Source organism: Mirounga leonina, unplaced genomic scaffold (assembly GCF_011800145.1).
Source record: "Mirounga leonina isolate KUSES-001 unplaced genomic scaffold, KU_Mleo_1.0 Mir_170, whole genome shotgun sequence".
Taxonomy (NCBI): Eukaryota; Metazoa; Chordata; class Mammalia; order Carnivora; family Phocidae; genus Mirounga; species Mirounga leonina.
In genome coordinates this window covers 6437152-6447367 of record NW_023270433.1, presented here as the reverse complement: position 1 = coordinate 6447367, position 10216 = coordinate 6437152, and the positions used below count along the sequence as shown (strand labels likewise).

Genomic DNA, 10216 nt, shown 5'->3' with positions numbered 1-10216 from the left:
ATTTCACAGGCAGTTGTGAGAAATAAATGAATGAACACACATACTATGCTTAAAAACGGGGGCTGGTACTCAGTAAGCATGCAATCGACGTGAACTGTCATCTGTCCTTGTCAGTCTCCAGTTTCTAGTCCAGTACAGACCTGTCTGCCCAGGCAACCTTCAGTGTCACCTACTCTGTCAACACTGAAGACCGAGCCTGCCCTCCTGGTGCTCACAGTCCAGCTAGGAAACACCTGAGACCTGAGGCTGGCAAGACGAGGGGCAGAAAGCACAGTCCTGGGCGGAGGGAATAACATGCATGAAGACCTGGGGCAGAAAGGGCATAAAGCTGCCCAAACTAGAGAGAAGGTCCACATGGCTGGAGTTCGGGACCAAGGGTGAAGAGAGGGGAGAGGTGGCAGAGGGGGTCGGACATCCGGTGCCTGGGAACGACACAGAGAGACTGGAGAGCCAGGGATGGTTAGAAGGGAAGGAAGTGGTCAGGCTTGCATTTTGGAAGGATCCACTGGCTTGACCTAGAGAGCACATTGGATGGGGGTTGGGGCGGGGCAGAGAGAGAGCGGGAGCCCAACCCGGACAGGGGTGAGGGGGCTGTGGGCACAGGATGAAGGGAGCTGACTCCTTTAGGTGGGAAGCTCCTTGGGTCTGGGTAAGTATTGAGCTAGTGGTTGGGGAGGAGGGATCCAGGACGGACTTGGGATCTGGTCCAGGTGCATGGCTGGAAGTGGTGGTCAGGAGTTCAGTTCAAGGAGGAGGAATGACTTTGCATCCAGCTTGGGCCACTCCAGCTGCAACAGCACCCAGGGACCTTGGTGACTTGAGTTCCAGGCTTTAGGGAGTGGCACCTCAGGCCCTTCTCTCAATATGCCCTTCCTCATGGGGCAAGGAATCCTTGGGACCAAGATCCATGATCTGGGCACCTGGGATCCTGAAATTCCCTGCTTGATGGCCCCCAGCCCACTTCCTGGGTCCATCCCCCCAAAGGATAGTCTGAGCTGGCCATTTGGACACCCTGGAGCTCTAGGGGTGGCCAAGAGGTGGCTGTTTGCAGGGGGTGTGGACAGAATTCATGCACACAGGCTGGAGTGTCCATGCCTCACAGAAAAGGACAAGAGCTGGGGGGTATGAAAGAAAAGGCAGGCCCAGTGGGCAGCTGCTGGCCAGGGCTGTCTCTCCCCATGCTGTTACTTCTAGCATGGACCCCAGGAGTCTGAGACTTCTGAGTACAAACCCAGCCTTCCAGCTGTATTTGTCCTTAGGAAGGTGTATTTGTCAAGGAAGGAAGATGGAACATATTTTATTTAGCAGTTTATTAGCTTGATTTATAACTTATAAATACTTAGACCTGAGGTATGTGGGCCTCTGCTTGTACTCCTGCCCCCCAGGACTGCCCAGAGAGGAGCAGCCTCCCTGGTCCCCGCTGACAGGCATCCAGTGGCTGACCTTGACCAGCAGGTTGACTCCTGGGGATCCCCCAAGCTTCCTTCCCAGTATCCCGACCCCACTGTGCTCCATCCACTCCTCTGTGTTTGTCTGCCTTGCCCTTTCAAAGTTCACCTCCAGCCCTTCCTCCTCCAGTAAGCCTTCCCTCGCTGGAGGCCCTGGCTTTCCAGTTTGGGGCTGTGGTTTTGGTCACAGATGCATGTGGTGGTCTGACTGGCTAGGACGTGAGTCCCCACCCTCCTGCAGGACCAGGAGCTCCTAGAAGCAGCACCTCACAGCAGAAGCAGTATCTTGCAGAGGGTAGGAGTCTAGCTCAGAACACACACAGACTTGAGGTCAAATCCCAGCTCTGTGACTTTCTTGCTGTGTGACCTTGGGAAGCGGCTTCGCAGCTCTGAGCTGGTTTCCACTTCTGAAAACCCATAATCATAACTGTACCTCTTGCAGGGAGGAGGCAATATGGAACGCAGAGCCCACGTGTGCCCAGCATTTGGCAAGTACTCGGGGAAGGAATTAGGAAGGGCAGGAGTTACATCATTCACTTCTTTATACAGCTGAGAAAACAAGCAGAGGAGGTTCAGCGAGGTGAGGCCGGTTGCCCAAGGTCACACAGCCTGTAGCGGCCAGGGGCCCGGGCCAGGCTGTCCGACCTGCGCTCTAATCACTGAGCCCCCCGGCCCGAACCTGCCCCCTCCCCGTTGCTTTGCCCCGGTCTCCGTGGCCCTTGGGCGCCGGAAGGCCGCGTGGAGGCCGCGGAGACCAGTGGCAGGGCCAGGGCCTAGCCCGCGGGGCGGGAGGGGTTAACGGGCTCCGCCGCATTGGGCCGGCCTCCGGGGGAATCAGCCAATGGGCGAGCGCCGCGATGAGGTAATGCCGGGACCGGGAGGAGTGGGCGGGGCCGGCGGGGACCTCGCCTCGCTCACGTTCCTTCTCTCCCCACCTACCCTTCACCTTTGACCCTGATGTCCCCTCCCCAGCCTTACACCCGCGTTAACCCCCCTGCTGGAGCTGAGGGTCTCGGGGGGCGGGGGACCCTAGGTCCCTTAAGGTCTTCGGCAGGAACCGGAGACGTCTTGCCTCCTCCGAGCCTCAGTTTCCCATTTTGCAAGATGGGAGCCGGTGATCGCCAACGACTAGACCAGAGGTGGACGTCCTTGGATCCCAGGACAGTTTTCAGCCCCTCCTCGCCCTTGGCCCGGGCGTTAGCTGGTGGCGCAAGGAGTCCCCGGGGCCAAGCGGAGGGAGCCTCGCCGGCCCAGTCGCACCCTCCACGTGGGCCCAACCCGTCAGCTCCTCCCTCTCCCTTGGGTATCTGCGCTTGACCGCCCCCCTCGCCCCCCCCCCGTCCCCCATGTCCCTTCGCTGCCACCAAGCCCCAAGTTAGCGGCCTAAGCAGCGGGACTTGGGGGTTTCGCAGTCAGAGGTCAAAGTTCAATATTAATTGAGCGCCTGCTACGTGCTGCTCAGAGCTTGGGGCTTGGACGCTAACCCGCCCGCCTCCAGGGCTGCCCGCGACCCGGGCTCCTTCCCAGCCGCCCGCCGGGCACGAAGCGGTTAAAGCCTTTCTGGAGCTGGCACCGCCACGGCGGCCGGGCTTATTAGTCAGCTCGCGGGGAGGGGGCGGGGGGGAGGGGCTGGAGATGAGAACCGCAGAAAGCTATTCTCAGGGGCTCCCAAGTGGGGGGGGGGGGGCGGCTCAGCAGGAGCTGCTGCTTCCCAGAAAGTGGATTATTTTTAACCCAGGAAGAAGAAAGGAAGGAGGCGAGGGAGAAGGACTCAGAAAAAAAGAGAGGATTGCAGAGGAGAGGAGAGGAGAGGATGGGGAAGGGGGAGAAGGGAAGGGAAGAGGATGAGAGCCTTGCACGGGGCAGTGGAGGGGAGGGGCGGAGAGGGGCTGGCAGGAGAGGGGCTGGCAGGGGGTAATGGAGGGGAGTGGAAGGAGAGGCAGGGCCAGTCCAGTGGGGGAGGCCAGCTGGCAGGGGTCTCTGGGAGGGGAGTGGATGTGGAGGGGACACTGCCAACCTCCTTGGGCCCTCCCTGCACCCCTCCAGCTGTTCTCCCCGCCCCCGGGCCTCTGTGGGGCTCTCCTGCTGGACCCACCCCAAGCTGCCCATCCTGGCCTTCCCGTGGTTGAGCTGAGAGCAGTACCCTGTGGGGTGTCACCAACCCAGGGCTGTGCAAGGCACCAGGCTGGGAGAGTGGGGGGCCGAGGCCAAGCCGCAGCCCTGCCCTAGGGTGCCGTCCAGCTGACAGGCAGCACAGGGACCTGTCCTCACCCCTGTGGTGACCACAGGGAGAGGGGGCAGGAGGGCTGCCCTGAAAACCCCGTGGTCCCCAGAAGTAGAGGTTTCTGGAGGAGAGGGCAGAAGGCACCTAGGGGCTCCTTTTCTCCAGCCTTGGGGTGGAGCCAGGCTGAAAGCCGAGCCCAGGGAGGGGCCTCAGGGAGGGTGCTGGGACTCGATGACAAAGGAGACAGAGTCAGCCGGGCCCACAGAAGGCTCACAGTCCTGCAGGAGTAGCAGAAGCTGCGCAAGCCATTAAGAATGATGCGTTAAATAATAAGAGGGCAGTGGGCTGGGAGGGGACCACGCAAGGGGCCCAAGGGGCCGGGAGAGCTGGTCCCAGGGGGGGCCTGATCTCTGTGGGGGGCATAGGAGGACTCCCTGAGGACCAGGAGTGGCTAACTAGGTGAAGAGTGACTGGTGGAGGGGGTATGGATGGGATCCTGGGGCAACAGACCTGAGAGCCTCAGAGAGGATGTGTGGCCCAAGACTGTGGCCCTTGTCCCGGAGGCAGCCCGATGTTTGGGGAGAGTTCCAGAGAGCAGAGGGAAAAGTCCAGATCTGCAAAGCTCACTGGGGTGCCTGCACCCTGAGGCTGGAGGACGGGGTGTGTATGACTGAAGCTTGCGAGGAGGGGTCCAGTTCTGGGGCTGCCTCCGGACCTGAGTGTGTGAGTGTGTGTCCCTTGCACAGAGTGGCCTGCTCTCCACTTGAGGCAAGACCCAAGGGACACATCGAACCCCTCCAGGACCAGGGGATGATGGATGAGGATCCTGCTCCCCCCCCCCCCCACCGCTGGAAAGCCAGCACCGCCCCCTCCACCCCTTGTTACTCTAGAACCCAGGACCAGCCTCTGAGGTCCTCCCCCAGGAGCAGGAAGGGGGGTTCCTGGGCTATTGGCTGGAGGGCAATGACTGTAGGGTGTCAAGGAGGCCTCGCTGTGGCATCACAGAATCACCCGCACCCACTTCCCATCGGGTCCCTGTCTGTCCTCTCCCAGGATGGGAGGGCAAGTCTGCTCAGCCTGTGGGGCGAGTGGCTTAGCCAAAGCCTGATTCCAGGCAGCAGCTGGGGGCAGAGCTTGGCCGCCTGCAGCTCTGACCCTCCCTGCACACCCTAGGTCAGTGGCCTGTGGCCTTCCCATCAGTCCTGCCACCCACCATTAGCCCCCCTCCCCCAGGTTGGGGGTACATCATAAAGTCACAATTAAGATGAAGGGACAGACCTGAATCCAAACCCGTTGCTGACTGGCTGTGAGCTCTGGCAAGTGGCTCTGGCCTCTGTGCCTCAGTTTTCTCATCTGCAAAATGGGGATAATAATGGCAATGGCAGAGAAGGGATGGAGATCAGGGTCTTAGCAAAGAAGTAGCCTGTCCCAGGTCACTTGCGGCCCTGACGTTTCTGCATCAGTGTAATGAGGGGCATGAGCTGCAGCCCTCCAAAATGCAAGAGTTAGACTCGCCACCCTCTCAGCACGGGCTAAGCGGTGGTATGACTCCTCTTTTGCAGATGAGAACACCAAGGCTCAGAGAAGTGTGGACTGGGTCCAGCGCTGCACAGCAGGAGGGTGGGGGGACGTGGGTTTGCATTCCCCCGTCTGCTTTTTCCTCTGGGAATTCCGTTCCCATTGCCACTGCCCTCCAAATAAACAAGTGCAAAATGCGTCCCCCCTCCAGGACACCCGCCTCTCCCTCCCTCAAACCCACACGGTGACCCAGGGCTGGCCCTCTGGGCCCAGGAGGAGCCGTGTCTCCATCGGGCATCTCTGAGCTGGGCTTTCTCGGCGGTGGAGCACAAAGGAGGGTAACCGGGCAGAGAAAGAGCCCGACAGGCGAGGAGCCGGCTCCGCGGGCGCTTTTCTCCCCGCTTTCTTCCTCTCCTGGCTCTTTGTTAAGCTCCCTTTCAGCTGAGCCGGCAGAGCCTGGGTGTTCTGAGCTCACAATAATTGCTGTGTCTAGACAGTCTGGTATGAGGCCTCCCTCTCCCGCGCCTCCCCGGCCTCCCCGAGGCTCCCTTTCCCAGCCCTGCGGCCCTGTGGCCCAGCTCCACGCCCTCTGTCTCCCACACCCCTTCCCCTCTCTGGCTGCCAACCCCCACCCCCGGAGTCCTGCCTCCCTCCTGTTCAGACCTTCAGGGCTCCCTCTCCCCATCCCACCCTTGGGCGGGCACACACTCATCCCCCACCTTCCTCAAGGCCTGAAATCCAGGGGACAAAGGTGGTTTCCCATTTGGCTCTGGCTGGGTAACCTTGGAGGAGGCTGTAGGCCCCAGGAGCAGGAGGCCGCTCACCTTGCTGGACGTGGGGCTGAGCTGGGCAGCTCCGGGATCCGTCCCGCTCCTATCCTCATCTCTCCATCTGGGCCTGGCTGGGAACCCAGAGGAATCAGCATAGGAGGGATTTAGGATAGGTACAAGGAAATACTTCTTGGCACCTCTGACCACCAGACACGGATGGAGTGGTTTCAGGAGGTGTAGAGAGTGGGAAGTCACATTTCACAAGTTCTAAGGTCTGTCCCCGCCCCAGGTCAGATCAGCAACCCAGGAAGATTTCCCCAAGAGCTAGAGTTTCCTCACAGGTGTCAGAATTGAGGCCCTTGGGGTGTAATAATATCCAGCGTTTGGCTCAGCCCTTTCCCTGTTCCAACCACTGTGCAAACTCTGTACAAACGTTCATTTACTCAATCTCCCAACATTTATTTAATCTCACTACGAGAGAGAGAAAGGGAATGAGCCTATGATTTGTCCCATTTTACAGATGAGGAAACTGAGACCCAGGGAGCCTAAGTAACCTGCCCACGGTCGCAGAGCCAGCAAGTGGAGGAGCCCCGACGTGAAGCCCCAGAAGCTGGCTCTAGCCCCAATAATTACCAGTGGTACAAATATTAAACGCTTACTGAATACCTGGGGCTGTGATCAGCACTTTACAGGTATTATTTCCTTTAGCCTCACGACACTGTTACCTAGGACCCAGGATTATGTCCATTATACAGACTAAAAGAGCATGGCGGAGGGCTGCTGGGTGTGGCCAGATGGTGACCTAGCTCTCTCAGTGAGGCCTTGTAATCCAGAACCTCTCCACGGCTGTCGCGCTACACGGAAAAAACTTGACACAAAGTAGAAGCTTCTGTGTCATTTCCCACTTCTTCCCTCTGGGCTTTCTTGAGCACCTCCAGGGCACCCAGCCCTGGCCAGGCTGGGGCAGACAAAGGCCAAGGTGGGGGCTCTGTCATCACCGGACCTGGAGGAGGTCTAGTGGACCTGGCCTAGAGGAGGCTGGCAAGTCAGCCAGTTTCCGTCCAGAGTGGGAATGATAATGATGCTTGAGGGGCCACAGGGCCTCTGGGAGCCGAGGGGAGGGGCCCTAAATCCAAGAAGGCTTCCTGGAGGAGGTAGAATCAATATTACCCTGGAGGATGAGTAAGAGTTAGACCTAGAAGGGAGGGAGAGGCATTCCTGGCAGAGGGAATCACACATAAGAAGGTCCCAGAGTGAGAGAAACACAGGGTGATCTCAGAGGACCCAGGAACCCTGAGCGGCTTTGTCAGCCTGAACAGGAGTGGGGGGCCAGGGAGGGAGGTGGGGGGGAGCCATGAGGCTGGAGCCCAGCTGATAGGAGGGGCCTTGATCGCCAGGCCCGCTGGGAGCTGGCACTTACCCAAGGCAGGCAGGGCTGTGATAATCAGGGGGATGTTGCAGCGGGCAGCCTGGGTGGATTGGAGAGGCCCGACCCATTATACAAAGATGGCCTCCTCTGATGTCAGGGACTGGTCTCCGAGTGTGTCTTCAATGCCGTTCCAGACGCGGGAAGCAACGTGGGCAAGGACCCGGAGGCGAGGGCGGCCAGGTGGGCTCCTGGGGCAGCGGGGCCGTGTACTGAATGGCCTTCAGAAAGAAGCAAGGGATAGGGAGCAGCGAAGGTTTGGTGGCTCGGGAAGAGGATTAATTGGGAAGATTAATCTGGAATCTTCACAGGATGGCTCAGAAGGAAAACCTGGAGGCAGAGAGGCTGGGAGGAGGCCACTGCTGAGTGGGTTTTCCTTTTCCTTCCCCAGCAGATCTGTCCTCATCTTCAGCCACGCCTCCCTTCTGCAGAGTCATTTTTGATTCTGCACCACCACCACCCCCCTCCCCAGCTGGAGATGGAAGGAGGATGCTGGCCATTCATTCCTCATCCAGGCCATCGATGGAAATGTCAGACCGCGCAAGTCCACGCCTGAACAGCCCTCGTGGCCGCCGGGCGCTGACGCTGGCAGATCCATTGATGAGCTGGGCGCCTGCCACCTCTGGGTCTGCCTCAGAGCGACGCGGCCACAGGCCTGGCTCGTGGCTTCTCCGGAGTTGACTCCGAATGCACAGCGTGGGCCTAATAGGGAGCTGGGGGCAAGCGCACACAGCACGCCCACGTCCACGGGCTGGCGCAGGAGGAAAACAGGGTCAGGCAGGTGACATAAGACAGATGGGGATTCCGGGGGGACAGGCTGGATGGTGTAGCCCTAATGGTGAAGACCTGGGTCACACAGGCCTGTCATCCCTGACCCCAAATCCCTGGGCAGAAGGTTCGAGAACTCGGAATTTTTCCAGTTGTAGAAAGATGATCTGACACGTATACCGCCTATTTCCTAACACCCCCCAAGGAGGTGTGGGGCAAACCCTGCAATCAAACAAGTTAATATGTCTGCAGCAGAGCTGACTCGCCAAATCCCAGTTCCTCGACTTGCCACCGGGGCCGTGGTGCCCAGCTCCCGGGGTGGTCCCGAGAATTTGATGCCTGCCGGGCCTCCGACGCAGGTGCATGTCCTGCCCCCGCCCTTTGCACTTACTGCTCCTTCCCGGGACATTCCTCTCCAGGATGGCTTTCTCACTTCCACGCGGGCTCTGCTCAAACGCCACCCACCTCCTCAGCGAGGCTCGCCCTGGCCGTGCCCGCCTCCTCCCGCCCCCTCTCGCTCTCCTTCCTCTTCCTTCTCAGCACCTACCACCTGACCTCTAACTTAATCAATAACTCATTTATCCGTTGCCTGCTCTCCCTCGGTGGAGTCTGGGCCTCTCGAGGGCAGGACTCCTTTCTGTCCCTCCAGCACCTAGGACAGTACCCGCGCAGGTGGGCCCTCCCAGTCTTGGTTCGGGAACAACAAACAGTCTGTTCAAGTGCCCAGCACATCATCAGAAAGCCTCAATAAAGCCGAGCTGGTACCATCACCATTACTGATGTCCTGAAGCGACTGCTGTTTCTGTTTTTATTATATTATGACGTTCCTGATCTGACCCCGGACCTTGGTTCTCCAGCCTGGGAAATGGGCATCCTGGGGCACGGGGCACCAGACGCTGCCTGGGTCGCTGCAAGAGAGACAAAGAACGCCACCCGCCCACCTGGGGGAGGCTGTGCCCCTCACTGGAGAGAGAGGCCCAGGAGAAGCTTGGAGAATGCCAGCCCCAGCAAGCAGGGCTGCCAGAAGGCCATACATAATTCATTGCCAAATGGGGCCGCGGGCGGCTCTCTGCGCCATGCGCTGGGGGCTCACTCTGCGCCTGGCACTTTGCTGACTGCTCCTCACACGTCGCCTCATTGCATCTTCGCGGGTTTGCCGGGTGCGATCCTGCCCCTCCCCCTGGCTCATCGAGGGGGGACCTGAGGTTCAGAGGATGGGGTGACCGCTTGAGCCAAGCTGGGCCTCAAGTCAGCAGACTGGATTGCGATCCAGCAGCCCCAGTCACCGCCTCCCTATGGAGGGAAGAGGCAGCCCTGGGGAGGGCCTGGGGTGGGGACAGAGGAGGACGCTCACATGCAGGACAGGCCGGGGGGACAGGCTGGATGGCAGCGGGGTCTGTCGTCCAGGGGGGTAGGCATTGCGTCCCAGCCTGCAGCCCACCTCCCCATGCCCTCCTCCCCTTCTGTGGCCATCAAGAGCACTGGTTCTGGAGTTCAAGGGCTCAGTTTGCTCAGCTGTACAATGGGAATAACAAGACCTACCCCTGGGGCTGGAAGCTCGTGCGGACGGGAACCAGCTCCAAAATGCCAGGGGAAAAGCCAGTCCTCAAAGGTTATATACTCTGCGGTTCTGTTCAGATCACATTTTTGAAATTACCACATTTTAGCAACATAGGACGGATGAGACATTGTCGGGGATTTGGGACGGCTGGATGGGGATGAAATGGGGTGTGGTTACAAAGGAACAACAGCAGAGACCCTTGTGGTGCTGGAAGTGTCCTGGGTCCTGATGGGGACGGAGGACACACAACCCCGGGACATAACTGTACACAACTTGGGGCACGTACACAAGAGGAGGATGGAAGCCCGAGGGAGTGGGGCGGGTTGTCATGCCCATGCCCTAGCTGTGAGATTGTCCCTGGCTTTGCTAGACCTTTCTGTTGGGGGAAACTGGGGGCAGGGTACCTGGGCTCTCTCAGCGTTATTTCTCACAACGGCATCTCCATCTACAGTTAGCTCAATTAAAATTTCGATTAAAAGATGTCTCCTGCCGGGGCGCCTG

General features: G+C 59.3%; 1 long non-coding RNA gene across 2 annotated transcripts; it reads left to right on the top strand.

The window, feature by feature from the left end:
* Positions 1-683: 683 nt before the first annotated feature.
* On the top strand, positions 684-8927 carry LOC118017598. 2 transcript variants are annotated; one of them, XR_004681193.1, is made up of 3 exons: positions 684-2028; positions 6481-6652; positions 7778-8927. It is a non-coding gene; the product is annotated as an uncharacterized LOC118017598 (long non-coding RNA). The 2 variants fall into 2 exon arrangements; XR_004681194.1 differs by having other exon boundaries at positions 6481-7569; positions 7781-8927.
* The last annotated feature ends 1289 nt before the right edge of the window (positions 8928-10216 follow it).